The 22,324-nt window shown below is 47.6% G+C and overlaps 1 protein-coding gene across 1 annotated transcript in view; it reads left to right on the top strand.

The window, feature by feature from the left end:
* Window positions 1-386: 386 nt before the first annotated feature.
* The window catches only part of LOC138504521 (uncharacterized), a 263,829-nt gene continuing 241,891 nt past the window's right edge, over window positions 387-22,324 (top strand). Inside the window, exons 1-2 of the transcript XR_011279858.1 lie at window positions 387-401; window positions 20,604-20,756. The gene's annotated coding sequence lies outside the window, so the exon portion shown is untranslated. The remainder of the gene's footprint in view (window positions 402-20,603; window positions 20,757-22,324) is intronic.

Raw genomic sequence — 22,324 nt, 5'->3', positions numbered from 1 at the left:
TTATGTGGGAGGGGGGGGCACCGCTTACTTGCATACGGGGACGAGGAAGAATAGGATTAGGAGTAATGCAGATTACCGGTGAGTACTCTGTCCACGTGACTCCCCACGTTCCTAAAAGCTCTCCCAGCCTCGCGCGGGGTCCTCTTTTACGAGCAGGGGGTTCACATCCGAATGCGGTGTATTTGAAATAAGATTTCTCTCCACTTCCTGTGCTCTGTCTGGGAAGAGGGATCCTTGTTTACATCGAAGGAATGTGACGATTCGTGGCGGGGAGGAACAAGTAGTAACGTCCACACCCATAATCTGCCAGTCCCTGCATTTGTGGACATCTCTGCCTTTCATGGTTAATCCTCAGCAGCAACTCTGTCGCCTTGGAAGCAAGACGACACGAAGCTTCACAGGTTCGATCCCCGGCTCCGCACTTTGAAACCTCTGGGTATTTAAGCGCGTTATAAATACGCAACCACCAACAACAAAAAAACAGTTTCGCACCTAAACAATTCCTGTAACCGCGCCTCGATGCCCGCGGGCTGTGTGAGCTTTAAAAATTCTAAAATTCATTTTTTTTAAATGACTAATGCAGTTTTAATACATTTCCACTAGATGGCAGCAGCAGTAGGTTATTTACATAGCCGGGACCAAGTACATCATAAAAAGCAGCTTGCACTTAAATAGCCTCCTCGGAAGGAAAGCAATGACTCGATTTTGAATACTTCTCACTCTCGCGTGTTGGGCATAATACCTAATGATGGGGCGTAAAGATGTTTCCAATCCTTCTACTATTCTTTGTAAGCAAACACATTCATCCCGAGCAGTAAAGGCGTGAAGATTAGCGACACTGCGAGGTGAATACTAATGAAAGTACATTCATATGGCGGCATAATGTGCGGTTAACAGTCTGGGTCTGCGTTTGGTTCCTTTTTGCAAACACGTTGAGAACCTCTCGCGCTGTTGTGCTGTGGGTCTGTCACTTCGTGTACACCAGCGGCTGAGGCGGACATTTTAGCTTCCATTCAATGCAAAATGGCGCCCGGCCGTCAACGCAAAATGGCGCCCGGCCGTCAACGCAAAATGGCGCCCGGCCGTCAACGCAAAATGGCGCCCGGTCGATGCGCGAGATGAATTTTTTTTTTGTAATTGAAACTTTATTTTCTATTTAAATATTATAACCTCACATTAATGTATGATGAACGTCTTATTAGCAGTGTGGGTCTTTTAAAATGCGTACTACGAAAAAACAATAGATGTTTGTGCCTGTGTCCAGTTAACTTACAAACATACATGCCACCCTCCCGATTTAGCAGGAGACTCCCGATTATTCGGTGAAAAATATTAATATTGCTATTTTTCACGCTCTCCCGCCTAAAATCTCCTTAGCCCCAATGCATTCCTATGGGAAAATGCATGTCTCCCGATTTCCTTGGGGAAATCTCCCTCCCAGGTATTTCGCAATGTTGGCATATATGCATGTATGCTTACAAAGGAACAAGTCAATTACATAGCTCTCAACTCACACGCTTTTGGCGGGTGTCACCGCCTTGGAAATGGCTGACTCACCCGCCAGACTTCCTGCACGCCTTTGCGACTCAAATGGTTGAGAGCTATGCAATTATGAGAAGTAGTCTATTGAAAGTGAAGGATGGGGTAAGTGGAGTGGTCTATTTTTGGGGAGAGGTTTGAGACTCGTCTGAGGTGAGACCATCCAAAAGTGCGCCATGGACAGTTAGGACAGATTTTCAAGACAAAAAACCAGGACCATGAAAGGACTATCCCACCCTCACTTCTCCTCCCCACCTCTTATCCAGACCCTTTTGCCCCATTCCACAGTATCTGCATAAAAGTTGTGCTGTTTTGGCTGTTGCTGTAAGCAAGTAAATAACAAAGGAGCTGTTCCTCTGTTTGCATGCCTTGCTATTTTATTGTTTCTCAGCCAGACTCTGTTGCACAAGCAGTAAATCATAGCTCTCAACCTTGTGTCGCAATGGCGGGTGAAATCACCCGTTTTTTTTTTTGTTGGCTGGTGAGACGCCCATTGGAATGAATGGGCATGCAGGAGGCTTGGCGGGTGAGTCAGCCCTTTACAAGGCGGGTGACACCCGCCAAAAGCGTGTGAGTTGAGAGCTATGGTAAATGCGCTGGTGCGTGGAACGTTAGAGGTTCGAGGCCATCCTCAGATGGCAACATTTTGAAAACGTAATGTTTGATTTTTGGCAATTACACACGGGGCTGTGACCCCGCCTTCCACAAAACCAGGACAGGAATTTTAAATAAAAGAAAATCTCTATGGACAGCTGGGACAGTCCCAGACCAGTGTTGGATAGTATCCTGATCCCCTACGGCAAACTGCTGGAGTGGTGTTCTCAATCTTCGGAGCTATCAGGTGGGTGTGGCTACAGGGCCTGTAATCTGTCATGGGAATACGGATATCATACTATATTCTATGGTATGACAGGAGGATTCATATTATTCATTACAATCTTTACTTCTGAACCACAGCAGCAAAGGAACAACTTTTACAAACAAAAAAGTTTAAATAACAGAGCTAAATACAGTTCACAGTCAATGAAAGGGGAGCTCCCCAATCCATCATGGAGGACAGGTCATGCCCTGCAGGTGACCAATGGGCAGGGACCCTCCTCTGTATATGTCCTTTACTTTAATCCCAACCCCTCTTTCTTTGCTGTTGACACCACAGCTAAGTCAATCCTTACAGTTGTGCTTTGCATGCTAGTGTGTTGTTGGCATAATGCTTTCTACATATATTTTATTTTCCATAAGTTGTATGGTGTGGAGTAGTATTTATGGGCGTGTGACCGCCGCTTTATTGTGGGAATTTTTGTTTTGTTTCCATTTATTTAGCAACTCCGCCTTTGACAGAGTTGGTTTTTCCTCCATTTGCTTAACACGCGCAGGCGGAAGCTTTGAGCTTCAGGCCTGTCGCGTGAGGTTGAGTGCGCTTCTAGTGCTGGATGGATTGAGGGGCAGGTGGCCCCTCCCTCTCCGTGCCCAGTACGCGCAGGTCGGCCTTAAGCTTCGCTTCAGACCCGCGCATGTGGGCCTGTTGTTGCTCACAGGGGCTCGCCAGCCCCATGCACAGCGCGCGCGGGGGAGCCTTGGGTTTCAGGCCTGTGGCGTGTCCTCTTTAATGTTTTACATTTCCCGGTACCGTGGATGGTATCAGCGCCGGCAAGCAGCTAGCTCCATCCCCAAGGCGCGACAGGCTTGTCGGAAGCTTTGCTCCAGGCCTGACGCGTATTTGGGTGGGGAGGAGAGGCCCGTCTCACGTTTGTGAGGGGGGTTAGCACAATGCAATTGAGTAAATCAATTTTGCACATGTTTGTATATTTTCTAATTTGTAGGTCGGGCGCAGTGGCGGGCGCCTGTAATCCCCAGAGGTAAGAAGGGGTTTTTGGTTTATATTTTTTATTTTGTTTTAATTATTACTATGTTAGGTGTACTACCCACCCCTGCCCCAGGTGCAAGCCTTTCAGAAGATTTGCTTCAGGTTTCGCACACTGGGGGGTACGGGGAGTTCTAAAGGCAACGTTGGTCTTGGAGGCAAGACCACACAGAACAACAGGGGTGCGAGTACCGTGCCTTCGCTTAGAACCCAAATCGTTTGGGTTTTAAGCGCATTTTAAGTAGGATAATAATAATGTAATTATGACATTATGACATATTTTTCTAAAAATATTGGCACAGCTGTTCCTCTTGCGATAAGACAGACCACGGCCTGCTCGGCTTCAGGCTTTGCCTGAATTACAATGCAAGGTTACCCCTTGTGTGCTGCTGAGTGCTAAACCCTGGTAGGGTGAGCAGCTTCGATGTTCGCTTGCGCACTGTGTTGTTTTGCCCATGTTTCCTCTGCTTCAGTGAGATATGAGATGTTTTTGAGGAACTTTATCCCTTACCTGCTTGGTTTGTGGTTATTTTAAGTGCAATCAATGAAGCATTTTTTTCCTTCTAATAAAAGTGAGAGTTAGGATCCAGCCATTGGTACCGCAGTCTTCTTTGGACACTGTTTGGTCAATCCTTATTTCCTCACTAGTCTCGGCTTTAGAGGCCTAAAAGAGAGACCTTCCATCTAGGTTTTTTTCTTCTTTCCAGATCTTTCCTGTTACGGCACATCAGTAAATTCAATTAGGTTACAGGACAACTCAGTCCATCCCTCCTTGCCCCCTCTCCCCCACCCCACACTCCCACCACTGCCCATGGTAAGGGGTCAGAGAAGAGAGTGGGAGTAAAACCGTCAGGCCCGGTCTGTCCCGGCTTGGACTTGGTGGCTGTTTCCTGCACTTCCTATTTCTTCTATTGATAACCCAGTGGTGTGAGGTTTGCCTCTAAAGAGGAGCAAGATAAACTTAGATCTCCCATTTCCTTCGCAAAAAGGCATCCTTCATCATGTTTTTTCTTTTTAAGATGGCCCTCTTCCAGGAATTGATCACTTCGTGGTATCCTTTTGGTCCCAAATAAAGGGGACAGCCCCCAAAAAAGGGGGGTTGATAAAGTCTTGAGGATTGTCAAAGCAGGTTATAGAATGTTGGGTCTGATCACCCAAACTTGGTGCTGGCTTTGCCTGTGGAGGTGTGAGTCCTGCAGAGCTGTGCTCTAGGAACGGTGTGCCTGCTTGGCATCACAAACGCCTACAGAATGACGTAAGTCCTTTGCTCGTGTGACTTCATCCCAACTGGTCATTAGACAAAGTTGCTTTCATTAAGGTCTTTGCCCCTCGGGGGACTAGAGTCAGCGCATTTGACTGTTTTTTCTCCCAGGGCTCTGCCCATCATCGATAAGGTGCATCAAGAGGTGCGCACAATTACTCCTCTGCTTGAGGTGCTTGAACACAATTTTTGGCTTCTTTGGAAAGGTTGTGCAGGCAGGGGTCCTGCTAGACCTAGGGTATCTCCTGTAAGGCCTCATGTGCTGGCCATGGGGTTTTTTCTTGGAGGGCGTTCACCTGAAATACCCAGTGGTTGCAGTAAGTTTGTGAGGGTTCATTTTGAGTATTTCCTCTTTGTCCGTTTTCCCATGCCTCTTTGCCCTGTGTGCAGTAAGGTATGCAGAATATTATATATGGAAGTCAGTGACCTCATTTTCTTGCAGGAACGGTGGTATCGGCGTCCCTCATAGTTTCTCATTTGTGAATGCATTAACTAACATCTTTTTGCTACGTTTTCAAAATGGGTTTATTAGTCTTATTGTCATGATGCCTACCCCCAGGCATCCGGACCAAGCCCATCAGCCCCGGGAGCAGGCATCTAGACATTTAGTAAAACCTCAGCAGCCCCGGCTAGTCGCTATCTGGGTTCGGTCCTGGCGCCTTAGGCGCCAGGCTCATAGTAGGAATCAGTCCTGGCGCTTAAGGCGCCAGGCTCATAGTCATTACTTACCTCAGGAAGACCATGCTGCAAATGACTCCAATCCAACATGAAGCCTGAAAGGGACTATTTTTCTACAGGGACTATTTTTTACTCGGGTGTGGTTCTAGGGACTTCTTATCTGGGACTACTTTTGAGGCTATTTAAACCACGCCCGACCAGCAACACACGCTTCGCATTATTCCAGTCTTCTGCCACGCCCGCCTCGAATCCGGAGCTCCTAAAACAAAGAGGAAAGAAAGGGACAAGGTTAAAAAAATAACTTATTTCTATTCCGCACCTGATTCTGGATCCATCTTGTCTCCGGACCTGTAAAGAACATCATTTCTGCACGCGCCGCACCTCCAGTTGCAGCGCCGCGCCATACTCGCCAGTCTTTACAGCATCCTTCAGGTCGGCGCTGCCTCCATCATTTCTTCACCGAACTTAGGCACCTAGGAGACAAAAGAAAACCACAAGGTGAGCCGAGGGAACCAACAAATATAATTCTTACCACCACAAATTTACCTTATTTACCACCGGAGGCATCCTTTTGTGACTCTCCATATTTTCACGTGCCGCATCTGTAAAGAGAGACAAAACAACACGTTTTCCTCGTGCAACATTTTTAACGGACAGCGCTGGGTAATACAGACTCTTACTTGAGCGCCACCAGCTGCCACAAGAGCATCTTTTCACGAGCCAGCTGCAAGACAAGAAAGGAAGGGGGGAGCAAGAGTGAACATCGGATATATTGAACTCTATGAACTTAATACTTAATGGTCCTCACCAGGAACCTCAGAGTCAATACTCTCCGGAACTCTCCTGAGCCTTCAAACCAGTGAAGTAACTGGAATCGACACGCCCCTGCAAATTACGCAGGATGGAGAGCTCATCTTTCAAGAATATAAGGTGAGATTGCTGTGAGGGCATTTCAGAGGTGATTAGTTGGGGAGGACTGTGGGGGTGCCATCACTTTAATCCACAAGTGGCTAAATCCATCTCTCCACTTGCAGGAGAATATTTCTACGGGTTAAGCCGACAAGATTAGAAGGGCAGATCCAGTCAGTCATCGCTACACTACACATCACGTCGGTGGAGACCGCAGCTGTCCGGGTCCGACCGACGCCCCTGTGGGAGCCAGGTGAGCGTAACACTTATTGGCGCCCTTCTCCCGGCGGATTGTATGATAAAGTTAGACCTCAGGGATGAGGGCTAGGTGTTGCATGTTTTTTCCTCTCATCAGGAGTTTCCTCTTCAGTTCCACGGATGGGTTCACACTTAACAATGTCCCTCCCTTTCGGTTTGCCCTTTCCCATCAGCCCCCTGGTGCTTCCCCAGGTTATTGAAGCTGGTCGTAACTCACCTCAGTTCCAAGGGGGTTTCAGATTATTTTTTCTTTGACAGCGGTGTCCCTTCTACAATCATGGGGTTGTTTTGTGGTTATAAACACAAGAGATTAAAGCCTGCATTTCATCCTTCAGGATGGCACTCTCCTTCGTAAGGAAGTAATACATCTTCTTCCCTTGGAAGGGAGGGTTTCTCTCAGTTAACTAACATGGATGGGCAGATGGTCAGTTCTATCTGTGTCATCGTTCCAAACATCTTTGCGAGAATCTGTCTTTCTCACAGTTGGGTTTCTGTTCCCTGGGATCACATTGGTGCTCCTTTGGTGGCTCAGGCTCATGAGTGCTTAGAGTGGCACGTCCCCTTTTTTCTATTCCCTCTCCGGGTGTCTTTCTGGGGTCAGATACCAGCAGATTGGGCTGAGGGTGCCTGGATAGGAGGTTTGTTCGCAGGCACATGTGGTTTACTTTAGCGAAGAAACTGCATGTCAGCAGTCTGGAATTGTTAGCAAGTGCTCTTGCAGTCAAGAGTCTTCTTTAGGTCCAATGCCAGACATCTCCAGGACAGGATCAGCATAATGTTAGGAAGGACTCTCACTTTGCCAAGATCTTGTGCGTTGGGTCCCAATTTAGTGGTTCTCTTCCCTTGTCCCTTATATGCTAGGTTTCCCGGGCTCTGTGGTTAGAATGTGGATCCCAGTGCACTACCTTCAGACTGTTTCCTCTGGGATTGGTCGGTTCCTTGTGGTATTTTTTTTCCCCTTTGCCATGATAGCAAAAGTTTCTGGTTCAGCTGCACATGCAGTTAACATAGCTAGTGTTGGCCTTCGCGGGGTTGGTTCCCAGCCCTATGGTAATTTACACTGGATTTTACTAGTATAGTACCACTCCACCCGTGGCCTATCTGTGTCCTGATAATTTTTTTCTTATTTATTAGAACCTTTTTCATCGCTTCCGAGAGCTTTCACGGGACTATATCTGGGTCATCAAGGACTTCGGGGCAGCCTTTAATGGTCAGGGTTCCTTTCAGCTTGCAACCGCTGAGTTCGTAGGTGTGTGGCTCAATTTCTCAGTTCCGTTTCTCCTTTGCAGTACAGATAGGTAGCTTCTGGTGGAGTTGTTTTGAAAGGGTAACATTGCATGTAGATGAATATATTTAACAGGCATTATCTCAACGAGACAGTGTCTTGGGGGAGTCAAAAAAGTGGATAGGCAGCGCTTGGTGTGCAGGGTCTTCAGGTCCATTGGCATTGCGTTCCACCTAAGCTAGGTGTTTTTTCTTCTAGGGGACGTTTACATTGGATTGCATTAGGGCGTTTTGTTTTTCTAATGAAAGGTTGTCTGTGTTACAACTGTTTTTCCAAAGTTATCCAGGTGGTATTTCTCTCCTGTTGAAATGTTTTTTCTGATAACAGACCCTTAGATATGGACAGTTTCATGTTTCTCCCCGAGGGTTAGGGGTCATTTTCTTTGTGGTCAGAAGGGGTAGTGTATGGTTTGCTCCTTCTATTATCGAGGTTTTTCCAGAACATTTTAATGTATGAGTTATTAAGTGTTTTAAAATGTTAAAGTGGAATACAGAGGCTCTTAGCCTCCTAATACATCTCAGCGGCTATTCCTGTGGGATCTCCATTGCGGGGTCCCTTGCTCCCCTTTGACCAAATAGATTAAGTAACTAATGCGGAAAGAGAGAGTTTATTACTCCATTGGTTCTTTAGTTTAAGGTGCTATGGTTTCAGGACGTTCTCCTGTGGGGGGGGGGGGGGGAATTATCAAAGCAGCTGATTGGTCAAGGGTACAATAATTGAAATCATTTTCTTTTGTCGCAAGTATATTGATCATGTTGGGGGTTAAGGTGATGCAAGGGCTTTAAACTTGCATAATATGAAGCCTCCTGTCATGCCATAGAATGACTAATCCCCCACACTAACGTGCGAGGGCCAATTGGAAGCATTTTGGGATTTTTTATTATATATATATATCTATATATATATATATATATCATACATGCAGCCCTCCTGTTTTAGGCGGGAGACTCCCTATTTTCACAGAAAAATATAGCTATTTTTTCAGTATCTCCCGTCAAAAATAACAGTGACCCCAATGCTTTCCTATAGGAAATGCAAATCTCCCATTTTTCCCTGGGGAAATCTCCCTCCCAGGAGTGTTGGAATGTTGGCATGTATGATTTAGGTGATGGTCTCTCCAGTTTCAAGTGGGACCGCTGTACCTTCCACTCCTGCCCCAAGTGCAAGCTTTTTAGAAGCTTTTGCTTCAAGGGGGGTGTTTTCCCATCAGTATGGTGGGAGGAAAGCTTAGCGGCTCCTACTTGCCTTGGAAGCAAGATGACACTGACCACACAGGTCGATCCTGGGTCCTCGCTTAGAAACCTACGGGTATTAAGCGTGTTATAAATCACATTGATATACATTTTAGATTTGGCACCGCTAGTTCGCCTTGTAATAGGCGTGCCGTGGCCTGCTCGGCTTCAGGCTCTCCCTGAATTATTGTGCGAGGTTACCCCCTTGTGTGCTGCTCGGTGCCACACCCTGCTAGGGTGAGCAGCTTGGATATGCGCTTGGGCAGTATGTTTTTCCTCTGTTTTGGCAAAAATAAGAGCTGTGTGTTAAAGGGGCTTTAACCCTTAACTGCTGGGTTTGCGGTTATACTGAGTGCAAATGATGGAACTTTCATTTTATTTCCTTCTAATAAAAAGGAGAAGGTGGTTATAAGCACATTTGGGAGCCCTACCTGCCTACCCAGCCATTTGTACCACAGACAGTCCTCCTTGGACGCTGCTTGGTCAAAACATTTTTTCTTCACAAACTCCCTGTAGGTTAGTATTGGGTAAGATAGGATACGTTTCCACAGGCAAGAGTAGTCCATTGAGCTTAGCAACTGCACGTCAGCCGTCTGGAACTGTTAACGAGTTCTCTTGCAGTCATGAGTTTTCTCTAGGATCAATTACATTTTTGAGTATTTTTTCAGAGGGGCAATGTTTCGCTGTGCGATACATCAATCATCTGGGGAGGGGGGGCAGTTCCAGGGTCCTAGCAGATTTAATAAGCACAATTGTTTTTTTCTATTTGCATTGGGATGTAGTGTTGAAAGCGGGGTATTATCCAGGAGTAAATATCAGTGTTACGACTTGGGTGTTTTTCTAGACTTCTCCGGGACAGGAGCAACTGGAGGTTGGTCAGGACCCTCTCTTTGCAAAGATTTGGTGTCTCTGGCTTCTGTTTAAGTGATTATTTTGCCTCATGACGTATATGCTGAGTTTCCCCGGCTCTACATTTGGTGTAGGGATCCCAGTGCACTGCCCTCCGACTTTTTCTTACAGGATTGGTGGAGTTCCCCCCTTTTTTCATATGGGTTTTCTCCTCTGCCTTTATGCTGCACATAATTATTTTCACATGATTTGCATCACAGTCCCCCCTCCTAATCCCTTAACTCGAGCCCTTACTTCAATGCCTCAGAATTCTTCCTCAGGGTTTATCCCCCTCTTTGCTCTCAAGTGTATCATCTTCGCTAAATTCGGCCTGAGGGAGTCCCACCATCGTTGTCACTAGTTGTCTCCACTCTATCAGGGGTCCCACCTCCTCCTCCCCTCCCCTGGAGACTGCTTCCCACCATGCTGCCATCTCCGCCTCTGCCCATTTCAGGAGGTTGGCCCACCATCCCTCTATTCTGGGTCTTTGGGCTGCTTTCCAGCCCATTGCGATTCTCCTCTTGGCCAAGATGTAAGCTAAGTCTTTCATCTTACTGATGTGCTTCAGGTTGCGTGGTCTGACAAAACCCCCCCAGCATGCATGCCCATACTGACTCCACCTCCAACTGAATCCCCTTCAGGGACAGACGTTGTTTGACCTCCATCCAGAATCTGCCCCGGGCATGCCCAGAACATGTGTATCATCCCGGCATCCACCTCCCCACATCCTGGGCACTTCTGTATCACTGAACTTCCAAACCTGGCAATTCTACTAGGGGTCATATATGCCCTGTGGGTGACGTATAACGAACTGCTGTAGCCTCTCATTCCGGGACACCTTCTTATGATACCTCTGGACCCTCTCCCATTGTCCGTCTAGCAAAGGTTCTCCCGCCTCCTCCTCCCAGTCCCTCCTCAGTTGTATCAACTCCTTGCGCACCCTGGTCATCCATAATTCGTAAATTGCCCGCCAACCGAAATATCGTACATCGTCTCAATGACTGTATCGGGTTGTTCCGCTAGTCCTACCCCAGGCCACCGTTTTCGCAGTTGCTTAATAATTCTTGTATATGTAATATATTGTCCTCTGTGTACCCCAGTGTCCTCCATTATCTTCTGGAAGTCTAGTACCTCCCCCTCCTGCCATATGTCCCCGAGGGTCGCCAGGCCCATCGGTTCCCAGTATCTGCGGATCACTTTTATCATTTGCATGTCCTCACCACATAGCGCCACAAGCGGCACCTGCGGGAAGCATGGGGTTGGATTCCCCGCTATTTGCCACGCTCTGAGCCACATTTTCCGGCCCAGTTCCAGCAATCTCGCACTACCTTGCATCTCCGATTAAGGCAGCCACACTAGCTCTCTCAGAAAGAATGGGGCAGAATCCTTGCTCAACCGTCTGGCTTCGGCCGTCTCTACATCGCACAGCCACTTTACCACATACTGGAGCTGTCCTGCCAGGTAGTATATCTCAAAATTCGATAGGTTTATGTCCCCCTTATCACATGGGTTCTGCAACTTCCAAAAGGCCACCTTGTTCCTGGAATTATGCCACAGGAAACCCCTGCATAAGCTATGGAGCTTCGTGAAAAAGCGTTTGGGGAGCATGTATGGGATGTTCGTAGAAAAAATGTAATGGTCTGGGCAGAACCACCATCTTAATCAGGGCCGCCCTTCCCATCATTGCCAGGGGGAGCTTTGCCCAGAACCCCATAGTATTCCTGATGTCTTCCACTGCCCTTTCCGTGTTGTTTATGTTCGTCCGCGGCCATATGATATATGTTGATCCTCAAGTATCGAAATGTCCTGGTCTGCCAGGGTATCCGCAAAACAGGTAGGCTCCTATGCAGGGCCCCTCTATATGTCCCCAGGGGGAACATGCTTGACTTCTTGGGATTTAACGCTTATGCCCGAGAGGGTAGCATAGCGGTCCATCACTTCCAGGACATACTGTAAGTTTTCCTCTGGGAAGCGCAAGTACAGCAATACATCATCGCGTACAATGATATCAGGTGCGGTCCCCCCTTCGTATGGATTCCTATCTCCGCGTACTGTTGTCTAAGACAGATTGCCAGTGCTTCTAATGCCAGAATGTAAAGCATGGACAACCAGGGGCAGCCCTGTCTAGTGCCCCTACCAACCTGCCATTTATTTGAGATTATCGTGCCCGTTTTGACTCTGGCCAGTGGGGAGCTGTATATCATCTTAACCCATCTCAGGTACCCTGGTCCCATCCCGTATTCTTTTAGGGCTGCCAACAACCACATCCACCTCACAGAGTCAAAGGCTTTTATTGCATCCAGCGAGACTATAGCCATTTCGCCGGGGTCCTTCTCTGTCTGTTCTATAATGTGATGCAGTCTCCTGTGGTTGTCTGTTATATTCCTGCCCGGAACATAGCCTGTTTGGTCGGGGTGTATAAGTGTACCAATTACCCTTTTGAGTCTGTTTTTCAGCACTGCCGTTAGAATTTTGCTGTCTTGGTTCAGCATGGATAGGGGTCTATATGACCCTCAATCTGTGCCTGGCTTGCCTGTTGCGGTATAATCACTGCCTCTCTCAGAGACTCCAGCAGTCTTCCTTTTTCAAACGCTTCGTTGAGTATGGCCAGCAGTGGGGGGGGTGGGCAGCACTTGCTGTTTATATGTTTTATAAAAATTCACTAGGGAGCCCGTCCGACCCCGGGGCTTTGCATGTGGGTAGGTGCAGAACCACAGTCTCTAGTTCCTCTATTGTGATTGGGGCGTCCAGGTTCTCCCGTTCTTAATCATTCAATTTGGGTAATCCTATATCTTCCAATGTTTCCGGAATCTCCCGCCCCGTCTCCTCCCCCCGGTCCTCATAGAGGCGTTTGTAGAAACTAAGGAACCCTTCGTTTACTCCATCTTGGGTGTCCCAGATCTGACCCTCCTCCCCACTTGTCTCCCTGACAACTGATCTGGGTGTCTCATTTTTATATAGCCATTCTAGCAGCCTTCCTGGTTTATCTCCCCCTGTGTTCAATATATTTTTTATAGTTCAATTTACATAGTCTTTCCCAGTGCTCCCTCCTAGTTTGTTGTAGCGAGTTCACCTGTTCGGCGTCCTTCTGTGAGGTGCCCTCCTTCTGCATCAATTCTTCTAGTTTCCTCTCTGTCTCTTGTACCTCTTGCTCTATGCCCCCTTGGAGCCCTCTGGATTTGGAGATGGCCGCACCTCTTACCACCAGTTTAAACGCCTCCCATAAGGTTCCCTCTGACTGCACACTCCCCGTGTTAATGTCAAAGTACTCAATAATCTCCTCTCTTAAGTCCTCTTGGAATACCGAGTCCTGCAGGGATTCGGCTCCGAGCCTCCATGTCGGGATCCTCGCTCTGGGAGGCTGGTGTCACCACTCCAAGACCAAGGGGGAGTGGTCAGATAATACTCTCGCCTTGTATTCTGAGCCTATCATTTCCCCTACGAGTTCTGAAGCAACAAAAATATAATCCAATCTCGTGTACAGGCCATGTGGGGCAGCGTAGTGTGAGTAATGCCTATCCTTCGGGTGTTGCTTTCTCCATATATCCTCTAGTCCAAAAACTCTCAACAGGGTCTGTAGTGCTTTTGCGGCAGGGGTCGGCTTATTTAGTTTGTCATCAGACCTATCCATTCTGGGGTGTAACGTACAGTTGAAGTCCCCTCCCCATCGGGCCACCCAGATGGGGGCTTATTTTGTCGTATAGAGCCCTGAAATAAGCTGCTGTGTCTTGGTTCGGGTACATAGGTATTTATAATGCTCACTTCTCTATTTTCCAGCAACCCAAGTATCAATACCATCTTCCCATCTGGTTCCACTGTGGCCTGCAGCATCTCAAATGGCACATGTGGTGCCACCCAAGTAACCACCCCCCTAGCATATGCAGAGCATGTCGCCCCTATGGTGGTCCCTTTCCACTTTTTCCTACCCACCTCCAGTTTCTCTCTAGTGAGGTGGGTCTCCTGTAGCAGCGCTATGTCCACTTTCAGCCTTCTCAGGTACATCATTACTTTATTCCTCTTCAAGTAACTATTTAGGCCTCTCACGTTCCAGGTGACTATTCTAAGACTACCCATTGCCATGCGTGGTCTGTCCCGTGTCCCTCCCTCTTCGTTCCTCCCTTCCGTCTCGTTTGGCATGAATGTGGGCTCGTACCCCTCCCAAATACAATAACTCCCCAACTAACCCGCCCTCCCTTCCCCCCCTACATTCACAACACACCTTCCCGCCCCTGCCGCCTCCCTACCCGTCCCCAACTGGTGCCCAGCTCCATCCCTGGATCTCAGGCTCCCCCGCATTTGGTCCTCACTCAGAATGCCGAGATCAGGGTCCCAGCAGGGTGTCACCGGTCTACCGGTCACCTACCTAGTCTATTTACGGGGGTATTAGAGCAGGTTCCCTTAGGCTCCTATGTCTAGCACTATGTTCCCATGCTCCAAGGATCATATTCATATGGCCTTTATTGCGCCTATCCCGGCAACCATAGCCCTATCTTATATTCAAGTCCCATTGTCCGAGTCTGCTGCACTGTTAGCGCCACAGACTCCCTTCTACTTATCTGCACAGTATTCCTTCTGGATATCTGATTCCGGCGGACGGCTCTGTGTATCTAGCCACTCCGACGCATCCTCCGGGCTGTCAAAGAACAGTGCCCTGTTTTTGTGGTACACCTTCAGTTTTGCCGGGTATATTAACATGTATTTGTATCCTGATTCCCTCCATCTTCTTTTCACTGAGCCATAGTTCATGCGTCGTCTTTGTACCTGCAGTGTATAATCCGGGTATGCCGTTATGTTTGCTGATGCCCCCTGTATTGTTCCACCCTTCCGGAAGTGCTCTAGGATTTTCTCCCTGTCTCGATAGTTCAGGATCTTGGCTATTATCGGCCTCGGGGGGGCTCCTGGTGGTGGCCTCCTTGTCAGGGCCCTGTGCGCCCGTTCCACCATGAATCCTTGGGTCAGCACCGCCCCGGTTATTTCTTGCAGCAGCATTGTTTCAATGTATTCCGTGGGGTTTGGTCGCTCTGCTCCTTCCGGCAGACCCACAATGCGAACGTTCTTCCTCCGGGCCTGTCCCTCCGCTTCCTCCGCTCTGTTTTCTAAGTTGCTCACGCGCTGTTCGAGAATGTGGATCTCTGCTTTGTGAGACGCACTTGCAACTGTGTTCGGGGCTACGTCCTTTTCCAGTTCGCCTGTGCGTTCTACTAGTGTTCTGACATCTTGTCTGAGGAGGTTCACCTCTTCCTGCACAGCACCTACTTTGAGTTCTAGTGCCGCCATCAATTCGACCATGGCCGATTCCAGTTTGGTTTCCCACGCCAGTTTCAGGTCTGCTATTGCTTCCAGGATTTGCTGATCTTTGCTCCTGGCATCAGGACCCGTGGTGGGGGTCCTCCTTGCTCCTGGCTCCTTCTGCCGTGAGCGGCGTTCAGGCATACTCATCCAGCGTGGGTTGTTTGCCCTTTGTTTTAGCCTGTTTGGTGGCCATCTTTATGTTGTTGTGTGTTTCTCCACGGGCACCCTGGTTATGGCCTTCCGCCCCTCAGGGTCACCTCGTAGTCAGAAGTGGCCCACGGGGGAGGCTGCAGCGGGGGTCCCCATGGCCTGTTAGTTCACGCGCAGAGTGGGTTGTGTCCTCACACGTACTGTTATCGCTTTCTATTCTCATGTCCCCCTCTTCCCCTCCAGCATCGCACTGTGCCAGTGTGCACAATCAAGTTCAATGTCTAGGCACAGCTGGGCTTCCGACACACCACCAGCCCATATGCATCCCAGCAGGCCACCCACGCCGTAGCACAGTCAGCTACCTTCCCTCACACTAGTGCCTAGGAGACCCAGACATATGTTGCTTGTCCTCACGTGTCGTCCAGTCTCGCTCTCACAGAGGGCGTCGTGGTCTGCCAGCTCCCACAATTTCAGTTCCATACACAGGTCCACAGTGCCAGGGTCCCTCCTCAGTTTTTGCCCGTGGAGGCTGCTGTATTCACCTCAGTAAGGCAGCACAATATTTATATGCCAGCCTACTTCTTTTCTCATCAGGAGCCAGGAGTGCCACTTGCTCGCCTTCCTTCCCAAGCCTGCACAGCATGGAGCAGGCTATTTGTAACTATTTGCCATAATATGAATCAAGGCTCTCCTCTGCACTGACACACTTCCGTGTGGTACAGGGATGGTCACAGAGTCACTGCATAAATCGGCCCGCTTCATCAGTGAGAAGACCCCCATTAACAATCCACATATTCGTCTAATGCCCTCAAAATCCTCTGCTCAGCCCAATGCAAGCATCAGGCGCGCAACGCTCCCAACGTCGCCCATCCGGGTCCTGCTGGCCATCAGTCCAATCTCTCCATATCTCTCCGCTTCATCGGCACTCAGCCATCCAGCCCGTAGCGAGGGGACGCATACAAAAACAGGGGCCCAGCGTCCGCTATGTTCTCCAGTGCAACCACATCCTTTAGATGGAGAGGGGAGCTGCGCCACGAATCCGCTCGGACTTTCTCCACCCAAGCGGACACCCCGCTGCCTCTCGGGTTCGCACCGTGTTCCACTAGGGCACAATGTCTTATTTACATCCACGCTCTCCTATGCCACAGACAGCTCGCTCTCACCTTCCAACTCCCTCTGGCTGGCACATTACATCCAATGCGCCGCTCCGCGCTGAGCCGGCAACAAAGTATCTTTTCCTTTGTCCTCCCGGTGGCCATTTTGAGTGCGAGGTTGTAGCCGCTCCGGCGAATTTAGAAAGCTTTTTTATTCACTCCCAGCGATCTGTCAGAAGGCAGGCATGAATCATTGTGTGCCGGTCCAGTTCATGCATCAGGGCCTACTTTGGGGATAATTATTACGCGATCTGCCGACGGGCAGCCTCAGGGTTATGTCGGATCCACAGGAGCTCTAGATCTTCGCTGCCTTTTACATGGCTAGCTAGCCACGCCCCCCTCCTTTGCCTTGATAGCAAGAGTCCTGTTTTGGGTGCACAGGCAGTAGACAACGGTAGTCCCTCTTCACCCATGGCCTCTCTCCATCCCGACAAGCTGTTCGCTTTCAAGCTTACCCTTCATGATCTTCTCTCCCTTAGTTAAGTAGAATTTGTCATCTCTTCCTGGTGATTCTGGGGGTTTTCCACAGGGCTTTATCTGAGTCATTAGGACTTCTGGGCAGCCTCTGATAAATCAGGGTAACCTTCAGCTCGGAACCGCTGGGTTAGTTGCCGTGTGGCTCAATTTTCGGTTCCGTTTTCTCCCTTACAGTAGAGATGGGTAACTCCTGGTGGAGTTGTTTTAGAAAGCAACATTACATGTCGATGAATTAATTTCACTGCCACTATCTCAGAGACATTTTGTCGCTAAGTGTGAAGTCAGTGGATAACCAGATAGCCAGTCCTTGGTGCGCAGGGTCTTCTAGTACATTGGCATTAGGTCCCACCTACGCTAGGTGTTTTTTCCTCTAGGGGGATTAGTGTGTTTTGTCCTTTCTAATGAAGGTTATCTATGCTATATCTATATGGGTTTTGTTCCTGTTAAAACATTTTTTCTGGTATCAGAGCTTTTTATATGGACTACATAAAGGTTCTCGCCTCGGGGTCATTTTCTTAATTGCCAGGAGGTGTAAGTGTTTTTGGTTTCCTCCATCTCTTATCCAAGTTTTCCAGAGATTTTGATGTATGGGTAGTTGAATGTTTTAAAAGAGGAAGTACAGGGGCTCTTAGCCTCTTATACCTCTCAGTTGCTTTCTTGTGGGATCATCATCATTATTGTGGGGTCCCTTGCCCCCCCTTCGATTAGATAGAGTAAGTAAATTATGTGAAAAGAGGGAGTTAATTACTCCTTGGTTCTTCAGTTAAGGTGCTATTGTGTTTACGACATTCTCCTGAGGGTGGCCTGGGGAGAAAATTATCAAAGCAGCTGACTGATCAAAGGAATCCTCATTAAACACATTTTATTTTATCTCAAGCGTATTGATCATGTTGGGGGGTTAATGTGATGCAAGGGCTTTAAACTTGCATAATATGAAACCTTCTGTCATGCCATAGAATGGTTAATCCCCCTCACTAACGTGACAGGGGGTTTGGATTCTATTAAAGACAGGAGGCGAGCATTAACCCACCCACACACCCTTTTTTCTGTTTCTTATTCCACCCACCCACCCACGCTGCTCTGTTTCATATTTTTTCAGCTTTCGGATGAGAGGTCCTATCCAGAAGAGTTTTGTTGTAGCTTCAGGTTGCGGAGAGATTGAGATCCCTCCAGTTTCGCTGGATCCTTTTCTCTGCGCTAAGCAGTTGGATTGTTGTAATGGGTGTCTAGTGCGAGACTGATGTAGAAAGAGGAGTTGGGATTACAGTAAAGGTCATATAGAGGGGGGTCTTCCTGCTCATTGGTCTCCTGCAGGGCATGACCTGTTTTCCATGATGGATGGGTGAGTCCCTCCCCCTCCCCCTTACATTGACATTGATCTCTATTGAGTTCTGTTCTTGAAACATTTGGTTTGTCAACGTTTTTATTTGTTGCTGTGGTTCAGAAGTAAAGATTGTAATGCATAATATGAAGCCTCCTGTCTTTGATGGGATCTAAACCCCCTGTCACGTTAGTGAGGGGCATTACCCATTCTAACCCAATTACCACAGTGTGAATCCAGACACTTAGCCCCAAGGATGTGATATTATACAGCACTAAATAGTCTCATATTGACAATCTGCTATACAGGATTTATTTTGTTACACGTTCTTAGACATAAAAGGTGTGCACATATTATACTTTTTTTTATTATTTATTTTTATTTTCAATAAAACCAAACAAAATGACACACATTACAACTGTTTAGGATGTACATAATCAGCAACAAACCATCACATTATACAGTATAATTCTCCGTCCTCCCCCCTCCCACCCCACAAACTAGAGCTGGCACACTCACGTCATCTATGGGAGCATTATCAGGTATCGCAGTGCTTGTGCACTCATCAGAGTCCTCTGATTCGTCATTGTCTTGGTGAGGGTTTGTCATAGAGGTCACCAATTGCCGCCAGGCCAGCAAGGGCCCTACTTCCTCCTCTCCCCCCCTAGTAACCGCTTCAAACTAAAACTACGGATTCCGCCTCCGCCCATCTGAGGAGGTCCGTCCACCATAGCTCCACCTTGGGTCTGTGGGCAGCCTTCCAACCCATTGCGATCCTGCGCTTGGCCAGGATGCAGGCTAAGTCCTTCATTTTGCTTATGTGCTTTAAATCCCGTGGCCTGGGAAAAATCCCGAGCATGCATGGCCAAGCTGATCCCACGTCCAGCTCCACTCCCCCACCAGCCAATTTAGTTTTAATCTCATCCCAAAATCTCTGCACCTCCGGGCAAGTCCAGAACATGTGTAGCAGCCCCGCTTCCACCTCCCCACACCTGGGACATTTCTGCGTAGTCGAGCCCCCAAACCTTGCAATTTTCCGGGGAGTCAAATAAGCCCTGTGAGTGACATACAATTGGAGTTGTTGGAGTCTCGCATTCCCGGATACCTTTTTATGGTACCTTTGGGCTCTCTCCCATTGCCCATCTGTCATGGGTCCTCCTACTTCCCCCTCCCAGTCCTGCCTCAATTGAAGCAGCTCCTTCCCTACCTTTGCTCTTAGAAGCTTGTATATTCTAGATATCTCGTGCCCGCCCTCCGAAACATCATACATTGTTTCCAGGGAGGCATCGGGGTCATCCGCTAGCACTGTCTCCGGTCATCTCTCCCTTACCCGTTTCATGAGCCTAGCATAGGTTATATACTGGCCTCTAGTGCACATATTATACTTTGCAAGCAATGTGTAAATGTGTTCTCAGTTGGAAAAGACAAATTGAATGACATTTTCACATTTCTCCTTAGTATATGTACACCTTGGGGCTCATGCTTGACTGTGTTAGCTTATTCAGTATCTTCACTGCGTCCATCACCACTGTCGGGGTCTTTCTGTGCCAAATATTGTCTGCAGAATTACGTATTGTGCCCTGCCGGGTAAAACCAGACACATGTTTATGCACAATTTGCCCCTCACTGGATAACCCCATACGTTTTGATTGTGGAGATGCAAGATTTCATGACTTTAACACACACGATAATTCACACCCCACCCCTCTCATGGGTTTATTCACAGTAAGACCAATGGTCATCCTGTTTTATATTTACACTGGTCCCCCAACTAATGTATTTGCACCATCTAGCCCCTCCATGGACACCCCCATACATTTTTCAAAGCAGGGAAGCAAGATATCATGGCCTGAACACACCCGTGATAATTTGCATCCCCTGTCTCCCTGGGTGTAATTCGCAGTAACACAAGTGGTCATCCTGTTTCATATTTACTCGGGTCCCAACCAATGTATACGTGCCATCTAGCCACACCCTGTATACTACAAAACCTTTTGGTTGTGGGGATGCAAGATCTCATGGCTCACACACAACCATGGTAATTCACATCCCATTCTTTATTCAGGGTAAATTCGTAGCAAGGCAAGTGGTCATCCTGTTTTATATTTACTCTGGTCCCAACCGATATATGTGCACCTTGCTGTCCCTCCCTGGGCTCCCCCATATGTTTTGATTGTGAGGGTGCAAGATATCATGGTGTTAACACACCCATGACAGTTTGCATCCCATGCCTCTCTGGTTGTTATTAACAGTAACACAAGTGGTCATGCTGTTTTATATTTGCTCTGGTCCCAACAGATTTATATGCACCATCTACCCCTCACTGAACACTCCCGCAGCAAGTGGGTGTGGTCCCGAACATTTCGAATGCCAGATCCTGCAATCTGTCATGGAGGGAGCAGGATATCATACAACACCGGAATCAGCATTAGAGGTTTGACGACTGCCTTGGTGGGTATCATCATTTCCTTGCTTTACCTTGACCCACCTCTGGCTCCCACAATCCTGTCTCCCACCTCTGCTGCACATCCTTCCATCTGCTCCTTCTTTTCTAGAGCCTCCCTTCACTTATATACTTGATTCTTTATTTCCTCGCAACTATTGGGGCTGCTCTTTCCTCGCATTTGTCTCCTTTCTCTCCTTTTGTATCTGGCCTTATCCTTCTCTCCTTCTCTCGCCTTTCACGTCCACCTGGTAATCGGTCCATGCTGCTTTCGCCTCACCTGCAGTCCCATCCCTTAAAATGTTTTGTCGTTGCTCATTGTTTGACGAGGGTTAACAGTTTCAGGCTGATAAGTGTAAGATGTTAAGTTGATTGAACAGCTTAGCGGGTCTATGCACGACCAGCAGCCAATGGATGGAATTTGGGGGTGGTGTCAGGTCATAGACTGTAAAGTATCTTAGTTGCAGAGGTGCACAGGTATACTGTTAGTATGTGTGATGTGACAAACTCTTGCCTGCATTACGGCTGGAAAGTTGTGCATAGTCTAAGCAGTTTTAATAGAAGCGTAGATATTCCATGGAGTATTTTGCTTGGGGTGGAAGCCCAAAAGAGGGTAGGCGTGGTGGGGTGATAACACGTCAAATGGTAGGGCAGGAGGTATCTTCAGAGACTGTGTGGGTGGGAAAAATGTACATATATTTTTTATGTAAGTATAATTATAGCCAACAGGGCTTTTTTATACATATAATCCAATTTACATTGTAAGGTAGGCCCAAAACCTGAGTAGTATAAAAAGTAATCTAATGATCAAATAAAAGTGCATGAAAAGCAGGAAAAACAAAAGTTTATTACAAGCAACCTCTGCCGGGAACAATCAAAAATCATTCAACATTACATCATTAAATGGCGGTTTATATAGTGAGAAGTGGAGTTATTTTTACACTGTGTATCAAGAAGCATGTAAATTCACATTCTCTGATTGGATAGCCATTGCTGTGCTTTAGGTGAATCTATACAATACTTATCCCTATTGGCCTATCCTATCCCTCGTGACCATGCTAATGACTTCCTCATGCCAATTATCTAATGATGGGGTTATCTATTTTCTCAAAGTTTGATTGGACAGTAGCCATGTTAACATGTTGCAACATATAACTCAGTTGATCATTGGTTGTTCCATCTCGAGTGTTCCTGGGTGGGATGCTGTCACCCCAATTGACCAATCACTTTGTGAGGTGTAAACAGTGTGGCAACAAAAAGAATACTTCACCTCCGTTCTCATGGGACCCAAAGATTGGCACCAGTTTACCGTTCTCACCCTTGTGACTGTTAAACTGACAGTTAATATTGAGAATTCTCGTTGGAAACATGATGTCCTTCTCAACCCATCTCCTAAGTTTCCCAGGATGTGTCTACATGACTTCAATGGGTGTGCTTCTTGGCCCCTTTCTTCAGGACCATGTGCACATTTAAAATGTGGATTTATGTGTAGATGTGTGTGAGTGGTTCTAATACTTATGGACACACATAATTTAATGGGTGTCGGATTGTTTTATTTATTCCAAATATTACTTAA

The sequence above is a fragment of the Ambystoma mexicanum genome, chromosome 11 (genome assembly GCF_040938575.1).
Source record: "Ambystoma mexicanum isolate Mex_15411 chromosome 11, UKY_AmexF1_1, whole genome shotgun sequence".
Lineage (NCBI taxonomy): Eukaryota > Metazoa > Chordata > Amphibia > Caudata > Ambystomatidae > Ambystoma > Ambystoma mexicanum.
This window is presented reverse-complemented; position numbering and strand designations above follow the sequence as displayed.